The 24,979-nt window shown below is 39.1% G+C and overlaps 1 long non-coding RNA gene across 1 annotated transcript in view; it reads right to left on the bottom strand.

Annotated features, from left to right (window-relative positions):
* LOC136007783 (uncharacterized) overlaps nt 1-22,491 on the bottom strand; it is an 83,530-nt gene extending 61,039 nt beyond the window's left edge. Inside the window, exon 1 of the long non-coding RNA XR_010609850.1 lies at nt 22,247-22,491. This is a non-coding gene — a long non-coding RNA (uncharacterized LOC136007783). The remainder of the gene's footprint in view (nt 1-22,246) is intronic.
* Between the last annotated feature and the right edge of the window lie 2,488 nt (nt 22,492-24,979).

The following is a 24,979-nucleotide window of genomic DNA, read 5'->3' on the forward strand; positions in this document are numbered from 1 at the left end:
TTCCAGTTGTACATTGTATATCTACAATGCTCTGCATTTCTACAGTATACATCAATAGGGGTAATGGCTTTAAACTGAAGGAGGGTAGATTTAGATTCTATTGCCAAATTTTCAACCTCCAGTAACTTTACTCTGAAGGTGGTGAGACACTGGAACAGGCTGCCAAGAGAAGTTGTGGCTGCCCCATCCCTGGCAGTGTTCAAGGCCAGCTTGAACGGGGCTTTGAGCAACCTGGTCTAGCGGAAGGTGTCCCTGCCCACGGCAAGGGGGTTAGAACTAAATCATCTTAAAGGTCCCTTCCAACCCAAAGCATTCTGCGATTCTATGATATAATCCAACATTCAGGTACCCATCTCTGCAGTCCTCTCAAAATGTAGATATCCCCAATTTATAGAAAAGTAACCAAGGAGATCAAATTTTCCTCCCATTTATAGAAAATCAGTTTAAGCTACATGCTCTAGGTTACAATGCCAGCACCCCAAGGTACATAGCCACTTACAGTCCTAAGTCCTTGACTTTAGCATTGCAATAGATCACCTTACTACAGAGTCATTGACCTGATGCACTGGCTACTTCCAACATCCTCTGCTCTCACAGGTAGAAAGGACCAGGTATCATGTAGTATAGCTTCTCCGGGTATAGTTTCCTGTAATCATCACCTCATTTTCTTGTGATTGTAAACATTTACTAACTTCACAAAGTCTACAGCTTTTTTTTTGTTGACCCTGTTAAGCACTTTCCCAGACTCACAAGCAAGGAAAAGTACCTATAAAAATCCCCTTTCATTATTTTAGCCTCTAAATATTTATATTTAGCCCAATAAGTCAAGAATGATTCTTGTGGTAAAATCAAGGTTTTATTGGTGCAGTCCTTAGTATTTTCAAACTTCAGAGACATTATTACATGCTCTTTTACCTCCTAATAAAAATAATGCTGCTGTTACAAACACACCAATGTATTTCTATGTATTTCATTAATTTGCCAATTACACATTAATATTGGCCTTGAGTCAATGCATTAGAGCCCTGAAAAGGCACAACAAAAACTGTTACTTTTTCTTCCTTTCAAACAGTATCTCAAAGGACTTGGGTATCAATAAGCATGAAAGTGTGCTTTGCTCAACTACTCTTAAGTTTTCCTCTGGATTTAGAGGCTCATCTTTCTTCAACTGCTATCTTAATGCTATCTTTGCTAGTTATCCATGACTATCTGAGAATGCCTGTGCAGGAACAATTTTCCTCCATGGAAATGTAAACATTCCAGATGACCTCACCACTAAGAAACATTTTCATTTCCACTACCATTGATGAAAATCAGCAATGTAAAATTTAAGTATATATTGGCTTAATACTACATTTAGTATAATTAAGAGACAAAGGTCCCCTATTCTGCTACATTCATAGGGTCAAGACCTGTTTCCTTACACTGTACTATCACACTGCTTCACCACCCTGAGTGTTGTTGTTCTTTGAAACATGAAAAGAGATCGTTTTGTTTGAGTCTTATCTTACTCACAGTATGCCAACTTGTCTCAACTCAACTTTAAGACACAAAATAACCTACAAAAAAATATCTGAGGCAGCTGATAGCAATATACAATTTATTTATGGGATCCAAATCCCCTATACTTCTAATGGCTGTGCTATGAAGATTTTCTTCCCTGTCCAATTTAAACCTATATCAGGAACCAACTGTCAGATTTTCAATCTCCAATAACTTTTCACTTTAGCTTTGCATTTTCAATCAAACACCCTATATAATGGCAGACCATCAATCAAAATAGTCCTCCAAACCATCAACAATTAACGTATCTAACAAAGCAGCAAGCAATCTCTTTTTTTTTTTTTTCTGAATCTATCCTCAGAATGAACAAATTGAGACCAATATTCCAATATTTTGAGCATAGGCAGCTGTTTTGATCAAGAACTTTCCACCCAGTGTGTCAGATTATAGACTATAGATAATGAAACTTCATCTTTGAAGGTAAGGATGTGTGAAGTGGAAAAGGAACAATGGATCCAGGTGATATCAGATGCCTTCACAGGTAACTTTCATACTGCACTGGCAATTAGCTGTAAAATACCACCTCCTCCACCATCCTCTAGAACACTGATGTATTACTAATGCAGCAACCCAATGACTGCAAAATCCATTACAGTATAGAATGCTGACTTATTGTTTAAGACTAATTTATCACAATAGGCATAATAAAAGATACCAGATTAAGAATAATTCATGCCATTGCAGTAATTAAAGCAAACACAGCAAACAGACAAAGATGAACATTAACCTTGCTGAACAGAAAAAGGGAAAAATATGGATTATATTTTGTAACTAAACCAGTATGCAGAAGTGAAGGCCATGTAAGAGAATTGTGGAAGAAAAGTGTTGAGTCAAAAAGTTATTTTTTTTCAATGAAGCCAAAGTGAACCATTTTCATAGTACAGTGTTTCAGAAATAATCAGTTCCTAGCAGATGTCCAAGCCAACAGGTACAGATTGAGCCGGTATGACAGACTTGTAGAAACGTTCACATCATACACTTCCCCCCAAGACCTCAGTTTGATCTCTTCCGTTTATTTTTTCAAGGGACTGGAATATTTTGAAACCTGGTCTTTTGCAGCAGCATTTCAGGGTGGGATACCTTCAAGTTATTTTAGAGACAGTACATAGTGACTTCACCCTTCTGCCTTTTTCCTTTATTAGGTATTTTTGAAGGATGAAACACAGTTCAGTGTTAGATTTAGCTTTCTTTAAACCTTCCAAAGCCTCCAAATGCAAGAAGACTCCTAGCAAACAAGAGACATCACAATTTCTCTTAAACTTTTTTGTTAGTTTACATGCTTGCTTCAGAGTACTGGCATCCTTACAAGCTTCCAACTCCTCTTCAAGCAGCACTATGAATACTGTAAAATGTTCCTTGTCCAAAGCCATGGGGACTAGCAGAGGAAATGAGAGGGCTTTGGGACAGAGCCATTCTCCATGGACACCCTGAAATGCTGGACCTGTAAAATGAGTGTGTAAAACTCACGAGGTTTCTTCTGTCATGTGATACCTTTAAAAAAGGATTCAGGAATACTAACAGAAAAAGCTTGACCATGATATTCATACTTTCTCCTGTCTGTAGGTAGGCAGAGGATTTTTTTCTAATGCCCTTATTATATCTTTCACAAGAAATAACTTGACTTTTTAAAAAGCCATAAAACCTCCAGAGTACAGAAGAAAATCTGTATATATAGCTGCCACTGTGCATATTATCAGCACAAGAATTTCTTCATCCATTCAGTGCATATACTTTCTATAAATAGACTCTACTCGAATAGTCTTTCTTTACAGTTATGTTGTCATTACCACTGAACCTGTATTTCCTGCAGTCATGACTTGGTATTTACTTCCTATGATTTATTTATTTATTTTTAAGCTTGTTTTAATCTTTAAGCTTTGCCTCACAGGAGTCTACCCAAAAAAAATCATAGAATGGTTTGGGTTGGAAAGGACCTTAAGACCATTTAGTTCTAACTGCTCTGCCATGGGCAGGGTCATCACACACTAAACCAGGTCACCCAAGACTGTCCATGTTTAACAAGAGGCAGAAAGAGCTTCATAGCACAGAATGTTAAATCATCATTAAACCAGAAGAGACAATATACAAACAGTAAATAGCACTGAACTTGCTTAGGTGCTTTGAAAGTGATAGCCTCTAACCACTTAAAGAGAGTGCACCCTAGCAAGTTTGCCGATGACACCAAGCTGTGTGGTTCGGTTGATATGCTGGAGGGAAGGGATGCCATCCAGAGGGACCTTGACACGTTTGTGAGGTGGGCTGATGCCACCCTTATGAAGTTCAACCATGACAAGTGCAAGGTCCTACACCTGGGTCGGAGCAATCCCAGGCACAGCTACAGACTGGGCAAAGAAGAGATTCAGAGCAGCCCTGCAGAGAAGGACTTCGGGGTGCTGGTCGATGAGAAAATGAACATGGGCCGGCTTCAGTGTGCGCTCGCAGCCCAGAAAGCCAACCGTATCTTGGGATGCATCAAAAGGAGAGTGACCATCAGGTCAAAGGAAGTGATCCTGCCCCTCTACTCTGCTCCCCTGAGACCTCACCTGGAGTATTGTGTGCAGTTCTGGTGTCCTCAACATAAAAAGGACATGGAACTGCTGGAACAAGTCCAGAGGAGGGCCACGAGGATGATCAGGGGACTGGAGCACCTCCCGTATGAAGACAGGCTGAGGAAGTTGTGGCTGTTCAGCCTGGAGAAGAGAAGGCTGCGTGGAGACCTCATAGCAGCCTTCCAGTACCTGAAGGGGGCCTATAGGGATGCTGGGGAGGGTCTCTTCATCAGGGACTGTAGTGACAGGACAAGGGGTAACGGGTTAAAACTTAAACAGGGGAAGTTTAGATTGGATATAAGGAGGAAATTCTTTCCTGTTAGGGTGGTGAGACACTGGAATGGGTTGCCCAGGGAGGTTGTGAGTGCTCCATCCCTGGCAGTGTTCAAGGCCAGGTTGGATGAAACCTTGGGTGGGATGGTTTAGTGTGAGGTGTCCCTGCCTGTGGCAGGGGGGTTGGAACTAGATGATCTTGAGGTCCTTTCCAACCCTAACTATTTTATGATTCTATGCTTCTATGTTCAAAGAATTTTGTACCATTACACAATTCTGGAGCAGTATTACAAGCTAATGTTTGTTTTCAGGTGGTAGGGTGTTCCCTTTTCACTAATTTTTGGAAGCAATATATTAGAATGAATACCTGTTCATACCTGAATCTGTGTGATTCTACAGTAGTATGGTTTCTGTGAATCCTAGACCTTATTAAAATGCAATAGTTTTCTGCAGGACAAATTAATATCATAAAAGGGATCTGATTCTGGCTGTAAAATGTTTCTTTTAGAAAAAGGAAAGAAGTCAACTAGCTTAAAAAGACAACAGAATGAAATTCACAAAACCTTAAAAATTCCTATTATCATCAATTTGATTAATCGCAGTGTCATGCTGACATCATTATGGAAAACTATGCATAATTTTTTTTTGTCACAGTTGAGGAATCCCTAGTACTTAAACCAGAATTGTTTAGATTGTAAATTAAGGTACTTCAGGATAGACAACCATTTCAGAAAACAATTTATTCATCAAAACACAAAGATTGCTGTTTCAGAGTTATTTGGAAGAATAATTATCAAGTCCAGTTCAGGAATAATTCCAGTTGAATGTAAATGCAGTGCCCTGTGGAGATGCCTTCTTATATCCTTCCATTCAGCACTTACAAAATTCACTGAATTAAACTGAGAATTTGATTCAGTTCTCTTTCCCCTGGCACATAACCTGGTATGGTTGAAGATGTCTCTGCTCATTGAAGAGCTGGATTAGACAACCTTTGAAGGTCTCTTCCAAGCCAAACTATTCTATGATTCTATTATATTCTTGTCATAAAATACATGGTATTCCTGTATTGAACTTTCTCTAGCTCATATCATATCAAATATTTAGGAAACCCAGGAAGAAAACACAGGTTTAGTCCCCATTTAAATGAGTAAATTGGCATTTCATTCTCTGTTCCAACTCAGACAACAAAAAGATGTGAACCAAACAGATCTGCCCCTTATATTGTGTGCCCTTCAATTTTATCTGTGAGGGAGAGTATACCACCATTATCACCCTCACTGTAAAAATCTACTCCTTGCATTTCATTTAAAACTCACAGAACTACTTTTGTTTAATTAGAAAATGGAAATATTTGACTTTAAATTTTACGTAAGCAGGAGGATTTCCTGAACCTACTACATACACACACAGCTGCTAAATGTGGTGCAGTCCTGAGGACACCCATGACTCAGAGACTTTATTCTATTAAAAGGTAGCTGAGTAATTGGGCCAAAAACAAACTGAAATTTGCAAGAGTTTATAAGTTATTACTTTTTTAAGGAAACACAGCAAGTTCTGAGAACAAACTTCCTTCTACCCTTCTTCTAGATGTAATCCAGGCACATGTAAACCCATAACCTCCATCAAGCACTCTGCTCCTTCAGCAGCTCACACTGAAGCTTATTTGACCCAGTGATCACAAAAGCCCCAGAATATGAAGATAAGCACAAACACTGCCACAAAACCTGCATAAATTGTTTTAAAAACCTGCTATATCAGACTTTATTCCCCTCCTCCTTTGCCCTGAAAAATTTGCTGTGCACAGTTGAGAGTGAGCAGCAGCCAAAGATAACACAAATATCGGTGCCGGTGCTTTTAAGTGCATTCAAGCCAGAACACCTTAACAAATGGTGCCAGAAAATGCTGTCCTACTTATTCTGACAACCTCTAGCTTGCAAAAGCCATTTAATTAGAGAAAACTGTCAAAAATGTGGCCACTTACATAAAGATCAGAGGTGAGCATGTAAATCTGTCATTAGAGAAGGATTATGATAGCTTTGATCATTTCTGACAGAGACAGTCTGGATTTGTGTCAGGTACACTGATTTAGGTATAGTCAGACACAAAGACAAGAAGCAGGACAGGGGCTCAGGGAGGTCATTACTTCTCCTTAGACGGCATTGTGTCCCATAGTTCAGACACTCCCAGACACGCAGGTTGTTGGACAGATGCTAATGAACCGGATGTGGCAGAATGGTGTGATGTAATAGGCAAGGAAGGATGAGCAGTACCAAAGGACATAAGGCAGCAGGAGGAGGAAGGAAATTCAAATGACAAGCAGAGAAGTCAGAGAAGACAAGTTCTGAACTTTGACCATGATCACAGAGGGTGAGAAAATGCAAGCAGCGATAGAAAAAGAAACAATGTGAAGGCTGACTTTGCCTAAGCATAAGGGATGGTAAAACACAGAAATTAAAAAATGGAAAAGGAGGAATTAGAGGAGCGACTCGCTACCTGTGGGGAGGAAGGAAGTGTGGAGGTTAAGCAAAAGGAGAAAAATTGGGATGCATGAAAAGAATCAGTGTGTTTTCCCTGGCATGGAACTGAGAAGGAAAGTTACTGAGGTAGCTAAATTTCCACAGGCAAAGCAGGACATTATGAGCAAATTAAAAGCTCCTTCAGCTGGAGAATGCATGGTGGAAAGCCCTGACAAAGAGACAAAGTACCTGAAGTAAAATGTTAAATGTGCCTAAAAAACATTTATATAAGTACAGTAGAATTGCCAGGGGAAAAAAAACAACAGTCTCTTTCAAAAGATTTCCTAAAGGGGGGGGGGGGGGGGGGGAAGTCCATTCAGCATTTTTTACAGCAGTGGAGCAAGTGAAAATTAAATAGAATGAGACTTTATCTCCAAAATCCTGGTGTTAATTACTGTTAATTACTTGCAGCCTGCTTGATAAGGACTAGGGAAAATGAAGATAGAATAAGGAAGAGGTTCCTTCATTCCAACTAAAAGATTGCACTTTGAGGACAAATGGATATTTTGTTCCTATGGAGATCTACCTCGGCCATACTGATAGAAACTGCTAGACAAATCACATAACCTGTAACTTCCAGATCAATTGGAGTGTTTTGCTCAAACATGCTCAAAACAATATTGATTTTTAACCCAAAGAATGTTTGATTCTTCTAAACCGAGGAATTGAGCAGGGTACAGAACTTGTTTGTATATATAGAACACCCCCTGTTCCATGAAGTCCTGCAAGTAGGTATTCTACAGATTATATCTGGTCTTACCTAGACTTTAACCTGTGAAGATCATGATGATGAAAGATAAATGAAGCCCACAGGAAGGAAGAGGTTTTCCTAACATGATAGAGTTACTGTATAGCAAATCCCCTAAGTTTTCTGCATTGCAGCTGTGCCCTGCTTTGAAACATGCTACTTGACAATGGGAACTCCTTTGTTGTTTAGACAGTCCCAGCCTTTCATTAAGTAACATGTACCCACCACAAGGCTCTAATGGCTTTCCAGATTAAAATAAAAGTTGTGAATGTAAAACAAAATTTTGCCAAGTATATTATTGCTATAAATGAACTATAATTTGTTTCAAAGGTTAAGCATGAAGTGGCTTTGCTGTGGATTCACAGCGTTAAGAGACCACTTTCTCCACAGTGCACTTCTCAATATAGAATTACTATTATAGGGTTTATGTGCAGTCACTTCACTGCTGCTGTAAGGCTTCCCCCCTCCTATCAAGGGCACCCAGAAAAGAATACATTTATTTACATAGATGCTTAGAAAAGAAACCCAAAATGGAACGCATAGAATTCTTGAAAGTGTCTCAAGTACCAGTGATGTACTTTTCTCCCCATTCTGCTGCTTTAAACTCATGTCTTTAACTCATGAGTATCCTCCCCCTGAACATCCTCCAAAAAAATATGTGGAACACATGCCAAATCCACTCTTGGCATAGCTCCACAGTCCATTGGAAGTGTACCAGGGATGAATCTAGCCCTTGCCTTTGCCTTTAGTGCAACACAGTGCTTAACTGCATTCATCTTGGTAAACTTCCAATTAAATTATAATGAATGCTGTTAGAAAGCATGTGTTTGGTTGGAGTGTTGAATCTTTTGTTCTTTTTTAATAAAAGCACTCTAAATATTCATTACTACCCACATCCCTGATCTATTCTCATGGAGAGAAGAAAGAAATTGCTTGGACATTTTCTATAGGCAACTATGCACAATGCTGCATTGTCATTTAACCTAAAGCAATGCCAATAAATTTGGACAGCTAATGATGCTGTTTCAAACAAGGCACACCATGGAAAATAATAAGCATGTAGTGGTGGACTTGGTAAGCAGTTAAATGTAGTGAAGTTAGATATGCCCAGTAGCAATTAAATTATCGATGCTTACTCTGGCAGTTACAGAGTTCATGAAACTTATTCTGTGAGAGACAGCCTCACTTATTTGCTTCATCATAGCAGTGTCCTATCTCCCTATTAGAAATATCAACAAATCCCTATAGTTTATTAGGAACTGTGGAAGTAACAGGTAAAATAAGGACTGGAAAGCCAAAAGGGTGACTCACCCACCTTTTTATTTTCCAGTCTGAGAAAACAGCTATGGAAAAAAGCCCCACAACTAACAGAAATCAAACAAATCAACATTAATTGGCTTTCTGTGAAACACACAGGAAAGCAACACTTTTAATCCTAGGGAACTGCCATTCACCAAGGGGGCAAAAAAATCCTACTGCACATTTGCAAAGATCAGCTACCTTTGTTGCAGAAAAGACTCTGACTACAAATAGGCGCCACAGGATCCTGATCTTAGGACATACAGTCTTTTCAGGGCTCAACTCTTACTGAGACAGCTGAGGCTTATTTGCAGTGCCAGAAAAGAGACTGAAATGAAGCACGCACTGAGATGTGGAGCAGGATTCAGATACCTACTAACGGGAGGCAGGAACAGCCCTGTACAGTTTATGCCACCTGCTGTCTTTATTTTGACTCATTGTGGCTGCAAAGAAACACCAGTTTCACTGGCTACCTTGGGCAAATTTCTGATCAGAAAATGGCAGCTAGGGCACTCCTCTCGCTGTCCTTAAATGGGTTGGGACACCCAAATCCTGTTTAAAACAGTTCTCTGAATATGCTAATAAAAACCCAATAACAAAAGAATTAAAACCATACACAAAAACCCCAGCAACCCCACCCCCCAAAAAACAGAAAAAACAAAACAAGCAAGTTAACTCAGCCTATCTAACAGACGTCAGTGGGGCTAACCCAGCCCGCCTGATGTTCAGTGCCTGAGGGATGTCAGCAGAGAGGCAGTTTTCTTTCAATCTTTCTCTGAATAACTTCAATCTGCCTAATTCAGGCAGTTCCTTTTGTTCATTGCCCAAATATGAGAACATGCAGGCAATAACCAGTCCTCTTAGGATAGAGACCTATTAGAAGATCACAAGGAAATTGTCTGTCTCCAGCCAGGTGCTAAGCTACTGGTTATTATTTCCATACCAGCTGCTCAGGTTTTGCTTAAGAGCTTAGATGACAGAGCACCTAGGCAAGCCCCAGCTCTGGTGCTCAAGTGCCAGTAAGCCTGAAGGAATGGAGCCCTTGACTCCCACAGGTATCCTCCCCCTGTCCTATAAACCCACAAGTGATGAAAACCACAGTTTCCCCTCAAAACAGTAAAAGAGGTGAGAAGAACTGTTGCTCTATTGATAAGATTTTCCCTGGTTTTGTTTTTAAACCCAGGCATGGTCCAAAATAAAAGACATTATCTGTTCCTGGAACCTCTCACTGAAATCCCAGTCATGCTCCCTCCCAGGCCAGAATCTTAGATGCCATGTACCTGGAAATGTTATTTGGAGAAGGCCAAGCAGGGAGAGCTTTATCCTGATAGCAGGATCCTCACAGGCAGACCTACTCAGCTAGAGCACAGTGAGGCCACTTGTGCTCTCTGTGCTCATACTGAGGACTCTGAAAGCCTGTCCATGATCTCTGTGGCCAGCCATTACACATGTGTTTGTGCCTGTTGGGAATACTTCTTCAGCCTCACTACTGGTTGGACCCGAGCATGACATCTTTTCCTCTAACACTTTCCAGACCTTACAAGGACAAATGCCCTACACCACTTTACAATTTACACCTAGACGCATGTGCCACATCTTACATCCATCCCTTTTCTTAACAAGGGAAAGCTTCCTTCTTGACCTTCCCCAACCCAGCTCTCCATTCAAATGGGTGGGGTTTTTTGGAGTAAGTTAAATTCTTTACTGTGAGGGTGGTGAGGCGCTGGAATGGGTTGCCCAGGGAGGTTGTGAATGCTCCATCCCTGGCAGTGTTCAAGGCCAGGCTGGATAAAGCCCTGGGTGGTATGGTTTAGCGTGAGATGTCCCCGTCCATGGCAGGGGGGTTGGAACTAGATGATCTTAAGGTCCTTTCCAACCCTAACTATTCTATGATTCTAATCATGAGTCTTGGAATTTTGTTAGGAAGTATGGCTTCATGTAACTTGGGTTTAATACTAATATTCTAATAGCTTTTATGATACATCTCAAGAGCAAGGTTTACAGAAAGCTGAGAGACTTTAATCACAGCCTCTACAGAGCACAGAAAGTTACACTGGTATTTACTCAGCACAAGGAAACTAAACTATGATTAGTTACTTTACAGAAAAACAAGCTGTAATTTAACTGTTCATTCATTACATCACACTTATAATTAGTCACTGTATTTTGGCATAAATTCCAGGCATGAAGAAACTTTGCAGTACTTAAATTAAGCACTAGACACAAGCTTTTTTTAAAATCCTTTTTCTTCCTTTAAGAAGGTATAATGACTCTGTCAGATTCTACAAAAACAGAATTGTAGTATTTACTGGTTGACAGCACAGCACAATTAAACAGTAGGAGAGATGACATTTAAAATGGAAATTATGTTGTACACAAATGCTTCTGGACCACTCCTTATTCTTTGTTCAGGTCTTTTCTCTCCAGTGGCCTCGTCTATTGAAACATCTCACTGGGCTTCATCTATTCCCACAGGGAAGTGAACTCAAAAGAACCGTAAAGCACCTCCAATCACTCACTATAACAGTACAGATCAGCTATTTAGAAAAGATCGTGTTTGCACAAGCATTCACTCTCCTAGAGACCAGAGGTGCTGCATAGAGAGGGCCTTTGCTTGGTTTATAATTTAAATTCTAACACTTTTCCAGGAAAATCATACCCTTAGCTTGAAAGGAAAACAATATTCCTGGACAAAACAGACTTCCAGGATCCTGATCCCTTAAAGAAACACCACCCTCATTAAAACAAACAAGCCCCCTCCCCAAAAAACAAAACCCCATCTCTTCCCCTCCCTAAATAAAGCATTGGCAAATCAAAAACCCACAAGACCACACACAAAACAAAGAAAACAGTCAACTGAAACACACCCATTGTCCCCATACCTCCTGGAGGCAACAACCTCTGCTGGAGAAGCAGGAAACAACAGCTGACCTGTTGTTTTTAAAGCTACAAGACTGAATCACTAATGGCAGAGATTAGCTTTCAGGAGTAAGCCTGAGGGGTCAGTTCTCCTTTTATTTTGGGCATCCCTTCTATGACTCATTTCCCCAAGACATCTTTCAAGAATTTTGTGGGAGGAATGTGGAAAATAACATCCTGGTAATATTCCCTTATACCTTAGCTGTGTTAATGGAGGTCTCCGCAGTTGTATATCCTAGCACAGTTTGCAGATCTCCTATGAAGCTAACACAGGAGGTCATGAAGACCACTCTGTGGTCCAAGGCTTTTCACATATTACCATGGAGTCTACCCATTTTCCAGCAGGTCTGAATCTCAGTAGAAGGTCAATGACCTGAGCCACAGCAAAAATGAGACGCAGTGTTCTTTAGTAGGAGAATTTATTAGCTCTAGTATCAATTTCTTAACATCTATAATACTTCATGACAATAGGGAGCAATAGCCTGAGAACCTTATTCTCCCCTGCCACCACCAGCTCTAAACTACAGAGAGCAAAAGGCAAATAAAACTCCCCCTAGTTATAAATCAGTCCTATAAGAGTAATCATGAATCAGTCACAGTCCTTTCAATGCCCGACTCTCATTTTTTTTTACATTTAAACAGAAGAAATATCACCTCAGGTGAGATAGGAAGCCACATCTGAAATGGTAGAGAACAACCACATTTCCAATTGGAAGAGAAATATTTAGAAAACAAGTCTATTATACTACTAATTTCATAGCTAGTCATCCATATCCCACTTCAATAAATTATTTAAATTAGCCAGACCATTCTCAGCCACGGGAAAAGCATGGTTTAAGCTATGAATATTTGTAATTGCAATGCAGATGAAACTTTTACAGCCCTGTATTTAGTTTGAGCACATGGAATTCCAACAATGCTTCTTTACTTTATGAGTTCCGGAGCCTTTGCCCCCATGAGGGCATTACTGAGTTAATATTAGGCAAAAGAGATAGATCTAAAGGTTACCTGTCAAAAAAGAAAAAAAGTAAGCAGCAAAACTCAGGGTTTTTTTCCTCTCCTTTTACAGACACACGAAACACACACATAATGTCACCCAAAATCCTGAGCAAATGGATGTTTAAAGCCATTCTAATGAAATAAAGTAAAAACAAATGTCAGCCAACAGAAAATATCTATTTTGCCTTTCAGGCGCACTTTATTCTCTGCTTCATCTTCCGCACAAATTCTGAACAAGCCATCAAAAGGCAAGGATTATTTCCTTTAATCACCAGTGATTTCCTGTTGGCAGCAGTTCCAATCTACAGGATTTCAGAGTTTCTTTTACGTAGGCATGGATTTACTGAGGAAGAAGATAGATCTGCCCCCTTCCCTCACCCTGACTTGTTGGTCAGGCTAGGTGCTGTGGACGGACACAGTCAAACCACAGCCATCCTCACCCACCTCATTTCATTTGAGGTCGAAAGCAGCTGTACACCTTTCACAGCATGATTAACACACCACACTGGAGGGTAACAGAGGGCAACAGAGCATTACCTCCATATCCTTAACAGTTAAATCCATCCTGAACACAAAGAGTGATAACTGATTGCCACAGAGCTCTCACATTTATCCTTCCAGCAGCTTTGGCCTCTGGTATTTGTTTAAGACCTGAGCCGCAAGAACTCCTGTATATATTTAATCTACCTCAGCATCATTTAGATATGAATCAGCCTCGCAATATCTCCCACTCTTTATCGCCTTTACCAAAAATGTTGTATGGTTTGGGGTTTTTCTTAGAGTGTTTTTGGAAAGGCAGTTGATGTGAGGATTTTTCTCAATTAGACATTTAAAACTTAATTGCATGCAAGGAGGGCTTATGGTACTGTTAGCCATTTTCTATGAAAGCTTCTAATTCAGATTTGTGCCACATTTCTGATATGCATGTGTAGTAAAACATCATTTAGGTTTGCAGTTAACTTTAGCTCAGGAAAAAGTAGTACAGAGGCCTGATGAAACTGGGCACTTTTTACAAGAAGGAGAAAATATTATCAGTTACCAATCTCATTTCAGCAGTTCAAAAAGGCAGAGATTTGCCTTTAAGCCAATTTTCTTTTGGTTTGGGATGTATTTTGGGTTTGTTTTGGTGGGTTTTACCCACCCCCCCAGAAAGTGACATAGGTCCCTTTTCTAGGCATATTAGGGTAGCCCTGTGTCATCTGCTGCATCCTGCCTGCCAATTGTCTCTCCTGCCTCATAAGAACTGCTGCTCGCAAGTAGCACATTTGGTCCACTGGTTGTGACTGTCACCTACCACAGACTGCCACCTGTCATTTAGTCATAGCAGTAGCTGGCACCAATAAGTGCTGTATTCTATTTAACTGCAGACACAGGTCAGAAGGGGTGCAGGAAGAGAGACAGCAATTGATTCTGAAGCTGTTCTTGCTACCATGTGATGGCCACAGTAACTTTATAGGTGAGAGACCCAGCTAACAAAGCATAGCCTTTCTCGTGGCAGTGAGAGGCCTTTGGGTTGACTTCTCCAGCCAGGTCTTCTCCAGGCAGTAGAACCTCGTATAAGTGTTCAAGTGGTTCCTTGTTGTTCTGAGCACTCCTATCAGTAATTTCTTTCCACATAATATTGTTTCTAACATTTCTAGAGATACTAATTATAACAGTAATCATAAATAGTTAAGCAAAGATGCACCAAATCAGCTGTAACCAATATCAGCATTTTCCACATCAGCTGCACTGGGAAAAGATTACAGAAGAAGCTTGTGTTTGTTTTCTGTAACATCAACTTTTTAATCTTTGCTGTTTGCCACCTGCATTTTACATTATAATAAAGCAAGTATTTTCAAGGTAAGCTAAATCATGCCTTGCTATGTTCTCATCTTTTGCAAGCTATGTAGAGTCTTGTGGCTCAGCTGTATAAATCTAACTCTGTATCTCAGAAATACATAATTAAACTTCACAGGTCTCTGTGAAATTGATTAAAATATCAATGTTCAGTTGAAGACTTTTACGGACATTATATACTGAATGAATCTGGATTTATTTTCCTGCATTTTTGCAAAAGCTCAGCCATACCTGATCAATTTAAGAGCTGCACAGAAGTTTATTAGTATTGTCTTCAGAAAATAATTCCTACCTTACTGACACCTCTCTCCAGAGGAAGATGTTCATGTACAGTCATTCCACCCATGCAATTCATCCATCAGAAAAAAGGGTACCAGACCCCAAATTTCCCCACTCTCAGGGAAAAAGAGGCATCACAATTTCTTTTTCCTTAGTTCCAAAGACTTTTCCAGACTGCATTTACCCCAGAAGCAGTCTCTGTTTTTTCTAAGGACCATTTCTACAGCTCTGCTTGGGTGCACACTTCATTTTCTGCAGTTTGTCTGTGTCACTTGTCACCAAAACAAAACCCACACAGGTCTGTTTCTGCCCAAGATTACAGTCCCTTCTGTTTGACAATGCATTTACAACTAAGTAACTGAAACCACTAAAAAAAGGGTTTAACAGCTTCTGAAAAGTCATGACACCTACTATACTCAGTGAGGTTTGGCCAGTCCACAAAACTGACAAAGGCCATCTTACCTGCATCAGCTGCCAGGTTTTAAAGAGATTTCTTTCAGGAAGTGCCTTTTAGGATACTAAACTATTTTTTTTTCGCATGGCTTCTTATCACTATTCATCAGTGTGCAACTAACAACTACTTAAAACCCAGTACTGAGACAAGACTAAGAATCTGTAACAAAATTAAACAGACCAACAACCACATAGTGGAAGAACTGACAGGTAACTTCAACTGAGGTATCTTCCCTCAAACAAGAAGTCAACAGTTTCAGTAAGCATACAGGTTCTTCTTTCTCCACACAGTTATATTTTGCTCATTCCCTGTCATGGAAAAATATTCTATTATGGCTTCAATATTTCTGACAGCTTTTGCACCTTTCTGCAAAGCTATATAAATTAGATCTCAAATTTGCTAGCAGCTTATATGAATTTTGTTGTTGCTTGACATAAGAGACAATGAAATACTGGGTTTTGCTCAGAAGCATCAATTAAGGGCTGTAAAGTTTGGGGGGTGTGAGGAGTGGTGGGTGTTGTGTTTGCTAGTTTTCAAGCCTTTCTAAACACAGTAACAGTTGTTTAGTAAGGCAGTGCTGAATTTTCAGAGGCAGACAAAACACACAGTGCCCCTGAAGGGTTTGGAAAACAAATAACACATGCTTCCTTTCCCCACTTCTGCAGGAAGGCAATGTATGTCAGCCTCCCAAGGACTGCTAAGCTCCAGAGGCTGATGGTCCTATTGAATCTGCGGGGACTGACAAACTCAGGCCACAAGGTTCTGCTCAACCTGTACAAGGCCACTAGCACAGGGGCTGTGCAAACCAGACCATTGGGATACCACGGTATCTGTTGGAGCCAAGGACTCTCCAAGCAGCTGCATGGCAGTCCCTGGGTATAGACACACCCCTCCACATCTCAGCATCCAGCCGGGGCTGGCCCATCAGCTGTCTCCCCACCAAGGGTAATATGAGTGAACATGTGAGCTACATGAGCAAATAAGCGCGTGCTTTGTTTGAAGAGTTACCCATTAATTACCATCTAATGAATAAAGGCATTCTTAATAATGCTGGTGATCTGTATCTTATACATACATGCTGGGGAAAAGGCAATTCACAACACAGATGGTAATAAAACATTGATGTCTTTATGAGGAGAAAATTTGATCAGATATTTTCCACTGATGCTTTTATTAAACACATTTACATATGTATTTACCCGGAGACCTCTATGCCGGTGTAGCACACATTTTTAGTCTCTAAAAATACTTAAGCAATTATTATTGCAAATACACTGCATCCTAAAACCTCGTTGCTTTCAAGTACTCTGCACTCTCCATTTCAGAAGCACACAGTACTGGCTTCTGCCATTTTCTCCCCTCTCCCCTTTAAGCCAGCAATGATTTTATGCTTCCACAACAGAACACCATTCAAAAAAAAAAAAAAAAAAAACAGTTCAAATTCAGAGAATTCCATTACAAAACATCCATATAACTGGATACTTCATATTTACAGCTGCTTTGATATGCACTGACATTATTCTATTTTTTTTCGTATCACTCTCTGCGTGCATGTTGCTTTAAGGAAATTCACATTGTATCCAAGCTCAGTGTCATACACAGGGCTAAGTAAAGACTGTCTCATTAGCACTTCCAATCAAACTCAAAAGAAAATACAACACAGAACCTGCTTTCCATAGCACCATGCTGATTGGCATTAACTTTGCTAACACTAAGGCCTGATTGCATCCTGTATCAGTCTCAATCATCTTGCCTAGTGTCAGTGTCCAGGCAACCAGCTCAGTTACCTAGGTTATTTTGTCTATTCTGTTTAAGTGCTGAAGAGACCTTCATTTTTTTGTCCCCATTTCCTGGAATTTCTCCAGACTTACAAGATTCTCATTTAAAAGCAAATCACAAACAATATTAAATTTTGTAGCAGCTCTTACTGAAAGAACATTCAGAAAAAGATTAATAATAGAGGTTGAAAAGTTTCCACAGCCCTGTAAAGGTCTCTGTTTGACATACATTAACACGCATCTGCTCCTCCCGCTGAATAGCAGAAATGCAAATATTACTGATGCAACAAACCGGTAAGCATGGTTGTGGTACTTCATTGTATTATTACCTGCAGCTGTTAATCCCATACATCACTCCTCACAGTTACCATCCTCATAGCAGGAGTGAAAAAACAGTATAAGCACTTGGGGCCCAGCTGTCACAGCTTACAGCATATAGTCTTAGCCAGATACCCACATTTAACATCAGTTTACACTGAGTTACAACAGCTAAGTCACAAGTACACAGGTTCCTCCTCTTTCACTAGTGAGGGCATGGGCACTGCTGAACGAACACACATAATATAGCTGCTCACTCTACCAGCACTTATAAGTGGACTAAGCAGAGAAATGCTGATTTGAAACTACTGTTAAATATGGCTAAAAAAGTTTTTGCCTCTTTTTGCTCCCTGGAAGTTGTCATCCACTCAGAGTTGGATGTTTTATTCTTTTTTTATTTGTAGGAAGTGTAGTCAATGAAGCACCTTTTTCTATCATGAAACTGCAAGTCTGTGGTTTAACTTTAATAAAGTATATTTTAAAATATTATGAAAAATTATGGGATTTTTTTAGATGACTTTGTGGCACTTAACAAGCCAGGATGTTGAAGAGTATACCGAGCTCTTTTTATAGCTGCTTCCTTATTAAAAAAAGGAACTAAACCAAAAGTGCATTCATTTAATTTATAAAGGGTCTGTTTAAGGAACTAAAACTTATCACATGAAGGAAAAATATATATCGAGAGCATAGTAAAGCAAACAAAGGCAATTCAAATACATATTGTTGATATATTCAAAGAGAAGAGCTACTTAGAAGGACATCAGTTTTGTTTTTTATTCTTACTCAAATCATTTAATACAAGTAAAAGCTTGTGTAGTTCTACCAGACATCTCATGTTGCATGCCAAATTCCATATTCAACCTGGCCATGCGCAGTTGAACTCTGTATTAAAAAACCCAAACATAATTCTTCTCACTCAGAGAAGCAAATGTTACTGCTTGCACACATTTTAGTTTCAACTGCGTGTTTTGGTGTAAAATTCTGGTGTCCTCAATGTAAAAATGTGATTTCTAGCACCTGTATTCTCTAGGATGAGCAATGGACTTGGCAGTGCGAGGTTTGCAATTGGCCTTGATCTTAAAGGTCTTTTCCAATCTAAATGATTCCATGCCTACTGCTCTCCTGAGGCTGCTGAGCAAAACACAAGACAAAAATAACTTCTGAATGATATACCTGCTGACCTCCATCCTTACAATGCACTCACAATCCTCAAAAGAGAACTCTGGTACCAGTCCACATCACTGACAAGAAAGCACAGTCACCAGAGGATGGCCACCACTTGCTTCCTTCAACACACTGAGAGCTCTTCAAAAGAGCTGCCTCTTCCAATAGCTCTCTGTAAAGCTCCCCAAACACTTTGAATGCCATACAAGTAAACAAAAAAATTCTTTTGGAGCAGATAAGCTTTCTAATGTTCATTTAAAGCATTAAAGTTTGCCTTGAGAAATCATTGTAAGTGTCTAAGTCAAAGCAGATATTAAATGCAAAATACTACTCTCAATCTGTTTAACATTACAACAAATTATTTGTTTCCCCTCCTTTCCTTTCCCCAAGAACAAAGATTTAAGCAGGTTTTAGGTAACATATTCTGGTACTTCAAATCTTATACCAAGGTGCATGAATCATAAGGATAATTTAGTGACTTAAGTGTAGATCAAAGTAATATTCTACTGATTTCTGAACTTGTCAGGGGAAACAAGCTAAGATTATTCAGTTTCTCATCATTTCCTCAACAGCAGCAGATTGTTGCATTGCAGTTGCTCTTTTCCTTGTTAGCAACTTCAAAACACAAAACCAATTTGTAACTTACACTACATCACTTCATTCTTTTGCTGCATGAATCTTTAGACAAAGGGAGGAAACCGGAGAACAATTTCAGTTCCTTGAGGTACTGTTGATCAACCACCTGACTAGTCTGAAAACCCCACAAACAGCTGATAATTTGAGTCAAGATAAATAATTTTTTGATAGCAGCATGTTGCAGTATCGACCATGGATGTAACTCAGTATTTTTTCAGTTGCATTTTTATTATGTTGTGTATGTATCTCAAGGAATGCCAGAAGTTCAGTTAGTATTTTAATAGTGACCACTGAAATACCCAAGACCTACCTAATAAAAAAAAAAAGAGATCTCTCAATCCTGTTTAAGCAGTTCATTAGTGAACAAGATTGCTTCCCATCTGTACAATCTCCTTCATTTTAGAAGAGCAATACCTTTTGCTAGCTTTTGATTTAGTAAACTTTGGTTAGTTTTATCAGAGCCAATTTTCTAAGAGACAGAAGTACACATAAGTGCTAAGGAAAAGTAGTCACAGTGTTCTCTTCATGGTGTTGTTCATGGATGAAAGCTTTTTTAAACATAAGGATCAGCATCAGGCATTGAATTGGGTACAAAAACACAGACCTGAGGTTAAAGGAGCCATTGCACATAACAAACACCTGCAGAACCTGAAGGGACAATATGGGGCTAGTCCTTGATGGGCAAGGTGCAGCAGCCCTGCCCTTAACACAGATTTCTTTGCATGAAGCAGCAGCTGCTTGTCTTCCTGTGCACCTATGTGCAATGAAAGGGGAATAAGCCATTTCATCCTATTCTCTTCTGCCTCATGGGACACAAAGGAAGAACTGTCAAATCACAAGTTTTATTGCAACAGCATGACATCATTTTTCCTCTGAGGCATTAAACAAAAACTATCAATAGCCAAAAATATAGAGAACAGACTTCAACAAAGCTAAATTACAAAAAAGGATTTTGAATATTTTTCTCCTGAGGAAAAAAAAAATATAAAAAATACCAGCATACAAGATATATAGCTACATTGTTCATTTTAGAAAGTTTGTTATAAGAACAGGTACAATACTTCAGACCGAGTAGTTGGGAACCAGTTTCATCCTCCTTCCCCCTCCTTTGGAGGAAGAAGGCACAAAGGAACAAACAATAATTCTTCTATAGTGTTCTTATCTAGAGAAGCCAAGAGTAATACTATTTTTTTCCTTTAGAATCTAAGAGGGAAAGATATTCGGAATACGTGGATTTAAAACTCAAGGCAGATACTGACATCAGTCAGAACATTCATTCTTGGTGAGCAATGGTGTTACAAGGACAAAATTAAAGTAATTAAGGAACATTCCAGCTGAATTTCTGCAACGTCATCTACAGAATGCTCTGCAATTGCCTTTTATTCATGTTTTTACTGTTTCCTCATTATTACTAGCTAAAAGAATGAGCACCTTCTGTTCTATTTACCTGTATTCATAACAGGTTCACTGTTTTTCTGATATGAATGCTTTCAACAGTTCATAAAAGCCCATGCAGACATTCAGTTCAGGAATTGTAGTCCATTTTCTTAATCTGAATAACCACTACTCAACTCTTGTAAACAGATGGGGACTGGGCACTAAGCTCATAGGCACTAAACAATAATGTCATGCATCCTCCATCTATAAGGTTGGCACTGAAAATCACAAACAATCACTGTTCGGTATCACCCAGGATACCACTGAGGACAGCACTGTTGTCCGATTTTGCTCCAATCAAGCCCTCATCAGCATTTGCACCACGCTTTTCATGCTTTTGTTTCCAGCTAGATTTAAAGATTAGCCCTGCTGTCATCTTTTTGACAACTTTCTTACACCATTTAGCTTAAGACAGTTAACAGACCGTTCATAACCAGAATTACTGCATGCAGAATCAAATTCTTGATTTGGACAGCACTGAAATGCAGAGGATTTGTAACCCAGCACTCATCACACAGCTAAGCTAGATCTCTAATAGGTTACTACTAGCATTGCCTTTGCATATCAGAAAGAACAGGGCCAAAACCTTTTAATTTCTTATTTGCCCCTGTCTTCCAGCCTCCTATAGAAATCTTTCCTAGAGAGGAAATCCAGTGCAGGGGGATGTTGAAGCTCCCCCACAATATCTGAACTGCAGTTCACTGACAAATTATTCATACTGCTCAATACCACCTGGAAAGGTAGTTTGCTTCACTTTCATTTCAAGAGAAAGCAGCTACCTTTCAGGGACACACACTAGGAATATCTCGACAAGTAATTAAAGCACACTGAAAATCCGTATAGCCTTACTTATCTGTTTATAGTAACTGGCTTGGATTGACAAAGTCCTTCTTCGCATGGTTCAGAACATCATCTAGTAATTTACATCCATGAAAACATAAAGCAGATAGAAAACCCTATGAGATCCACTTTATAGAGGTTTGCACTGCTGCTGAAGGTGTAAGCTTGAAGAGAATGGGTTGCATTGAGAGTTTCAGAAGCACTGCCAGTAAGCAAACAAAACTTCCCAGGAGAACAAACAGAAACAAGTTTTGATAAAGTCTGTTTTGGTGTTTGTTAAGGCAACTTCTTGGGTCCCAGTGGGAAAGGAGAAAAAGAAATAGGCATACTTGAACCTGAAGCTTCAGGCCTTTACTTGCATAAGCCATTTTCAGTGGTTATTTGGGCAATTTGAAAACTTCATGGTGTATTTTATAAAAACATCACTAACTAGTCCTAGGAAAAACAGCATCATCCTCCATCTCTATAGTAGATTGTAGTAATGCTTTCAAGTATTTCCTTAAAGCCATTAGAAAGCATCTTATTTAAAGAAAACATATCAGAAGTTAAATTTTCATTTATCTCTAGGACTGCAACTTGAGCAAAAGCAAACCAACCACACAAGAATTAATAACACCAAGAAGACTATCACGTACCTCTTTTCATTCCGTCTCAACATGACATTGCATCATCTGCTGGGATCCCACCCCCAAATGGCAAAATCAGCAGACTGAGGGATAGCAGAAATGTAGCTCTTCCATACCACACAGCTTAGGAGCTCTCTGTTCTTTCCCCCACAGAAACAAAATACCAGAATGTATGAGCAACAACCCCTGAATAAAATCCCACCCTAATTGTGCAGGGGGGGAAACAAAGGGGGAAGGGGGAAAGAAGAGCTTTTTTTTTTTCTTCCATTAATCCTCTCATCTGAGTGTTATTTTCAGTTAATATGAGAAGCTGTGACTCTTCCCAGGTGGAAGACATTACCATACTCCCTTTCTGGTTGGGGGCAGACTACTCAAACTCTGTCTCAGTACAACTGAAGTACATGTATCTAGCAGAAAGAGCAAAACAGACAGGGGAATATGAGGTTTTAGCAAGGAGACAGTAAGATTGGCCGAAACCTGTGGAAGTGTGCAGTAACTTTTATTAATCAGGCTGGCTGCTTTACAAAAAGACTTGGTCATGTTTTGAAAGTCACAATTAACTGCCAAATATGCTAAGTAAGCAGTTTTATTTTCCTTTTAGAGTTCTCATCCACTAAAGCTGGCCCAACACTGCCATTCTCGATCTCCATTTCCCTGAACTGGTATGAGGAAAAGAGATAGCTAAAATATTTTGTGCTCCTTTCTCTGTTGGCTACGCTATGGTACATACAATTTTTGTATGAAAGGGAAGACTGAATCAGTTTGTCTACTCTTGTATCAATGTTTTCCTTCTTTCTCATTTTACTAATATATTTCACATAGAATATAATCTGCCCTTGTGTTCCATTACGCAGTAACAAGGAATATCTGAACATAATTTTCACTGTGGGAAACAGTTTTATGGGGGAAAAGACACTGCTCTACCAAATCTTCCTTTGAGTCTAGGCAAATTTTATGAGAGATTTATGTACTTATGAATGTGAAAATATGTTTAATATAATAAAAATAAAAAAGCACCAAGTCTTATTACACAAGATTACACTGAAAATCACTGATTTCTCTACATCACTAATCTTTCTGAATTTTTTATATTTATGAAATTTGAGTAATTAGAACATAAACCAAATATGCCTTACTATATCACTTCCAAGGTTTTTTCCACTTCTTAGTCATGCATCAACCCCAGACATGATCAAATAAACCATATTTTTGTTCAGTCTTTAAAACATTGGGTTAAGTACATCAAATACAGCTTTTTTCTATAATTTAAAGTTACAAAGATATTTAGCAATAATATCTGACCTTTGTTTAAGCATACAAAAGCCATATCTATACAGAATATATTTCCTGACAATTTCACCTTATCTAGCATTTTAGTGAATGAATAATTCAAGTACAAAAACATGCTGTATTTGAATTAAAGCACGTAGCTTTGAAGAACAGTGAAAGTAAATAAAAGTATAGTAAATACAGAGGTGTCTAAACACAGCATTAAGTAGTGCAGCTAGCCTGTAAGTTTATTTAACTATGGACCTCTAAAAGAAACTTAGAAAAAGTTGATTGGAAAGCTGCAAGTAAAGAAATATCATTGCACTTACTTGGAAAATAAAATGGATACTGAAGAAATCAAAACAGAAATAGCTTCCTAAGGTTATCTCAGGAACAACATTTGTACCTGTGGATTAATACTAAACATAGTCCACTGCATCTGTTGATGCTGCTTGCTGTGTTTGGGTAGCTAAAACCAAGCAAGGATCTCAACAGCAAATGCTGCTTAAAAGTGTTTTAATGGACATGAAGCAGAAAATCCAGAAGCTTTTACTGAGCTTCTGGCATTTCTTTCATTTTTTCTTCTGGGAAATTATTCACAAATCATTTTGAAAAATAATAATATTCTTCTTCATTTTCTTGGGCACAGACACCTGGCTTATTTACATTTTATTGCCTGTCAAATCGCATGCAAAATATACATTAAAGTATTACACAAAGCAGATACATTCCTCATGAAGTAACATCAGCGAGGGCCTCACATGTCCCATAGTTTAACCACCCTCAAGATGGAGAAACATCAGTCACTCCAGCAGTCACTACAAAAGCAGGTGTTCAGTTCCTTAATTTCTTCATTACTTTGCTATCCAGTTTAAGAACACAAATTCAACATATTTTATTCAACTTCATAATCATGTTTAGTCCAGAAGCCACAGTAAGTAGGCAGAAATGCCAGCTTGGGCACCTTCTGCAAGTAAGTACCACCTGACTCACATCACAAATATGCTTTAAATTACATTTTTTCAGATTTCAGCTCAATATCAGTTGTACTTAGTTACACAAATGCTTATGTCAGTCTATACATAGGCTCTGTTTCTCCTTTCATTAGTTATACACTTTTGTATCTATGTGGAGGTTTTTCTGCTTTATACCTGTACAAGCGATGTTGGAGTTAAAGCTCAATGCCCAATGGCAGAACTGTCACAGCCCATAGAATCAATTACTAAAAATGATTCTTCAGAAACTGGCAGAGTTTGATTCAGCACTGTCAGAATTAGCACACGCAATGAAAGAATCATTTCTCCTTCAGTTTCAAAGGCTGAAGTAGCTGGAAGCAGCAGGTAGCAGATGTAATGATAACATGTAGCAAAGTGTTTAAATAGTCTTTACCAATCTGCATGTGTGCAAAAACCCACTGTCGCAAGCAGCAAGGAGAAAATGTTCTGGAATTGTGGACATTTCAGGTCTGCACCT

This window comes from Lathamus discolor, chromosome 2, assembly GCF_037157495.1.
Source record: "Lathamus discolor isolate bLatDis1 chromosome 2, bLatDis1.hap1, whole genome shotgun sequence".
NCBI lineage: Eukaryota > Metazoa > Chordata > Aves > Psittaciformes > Psittacidae > Lathamus > Lathamus discolor.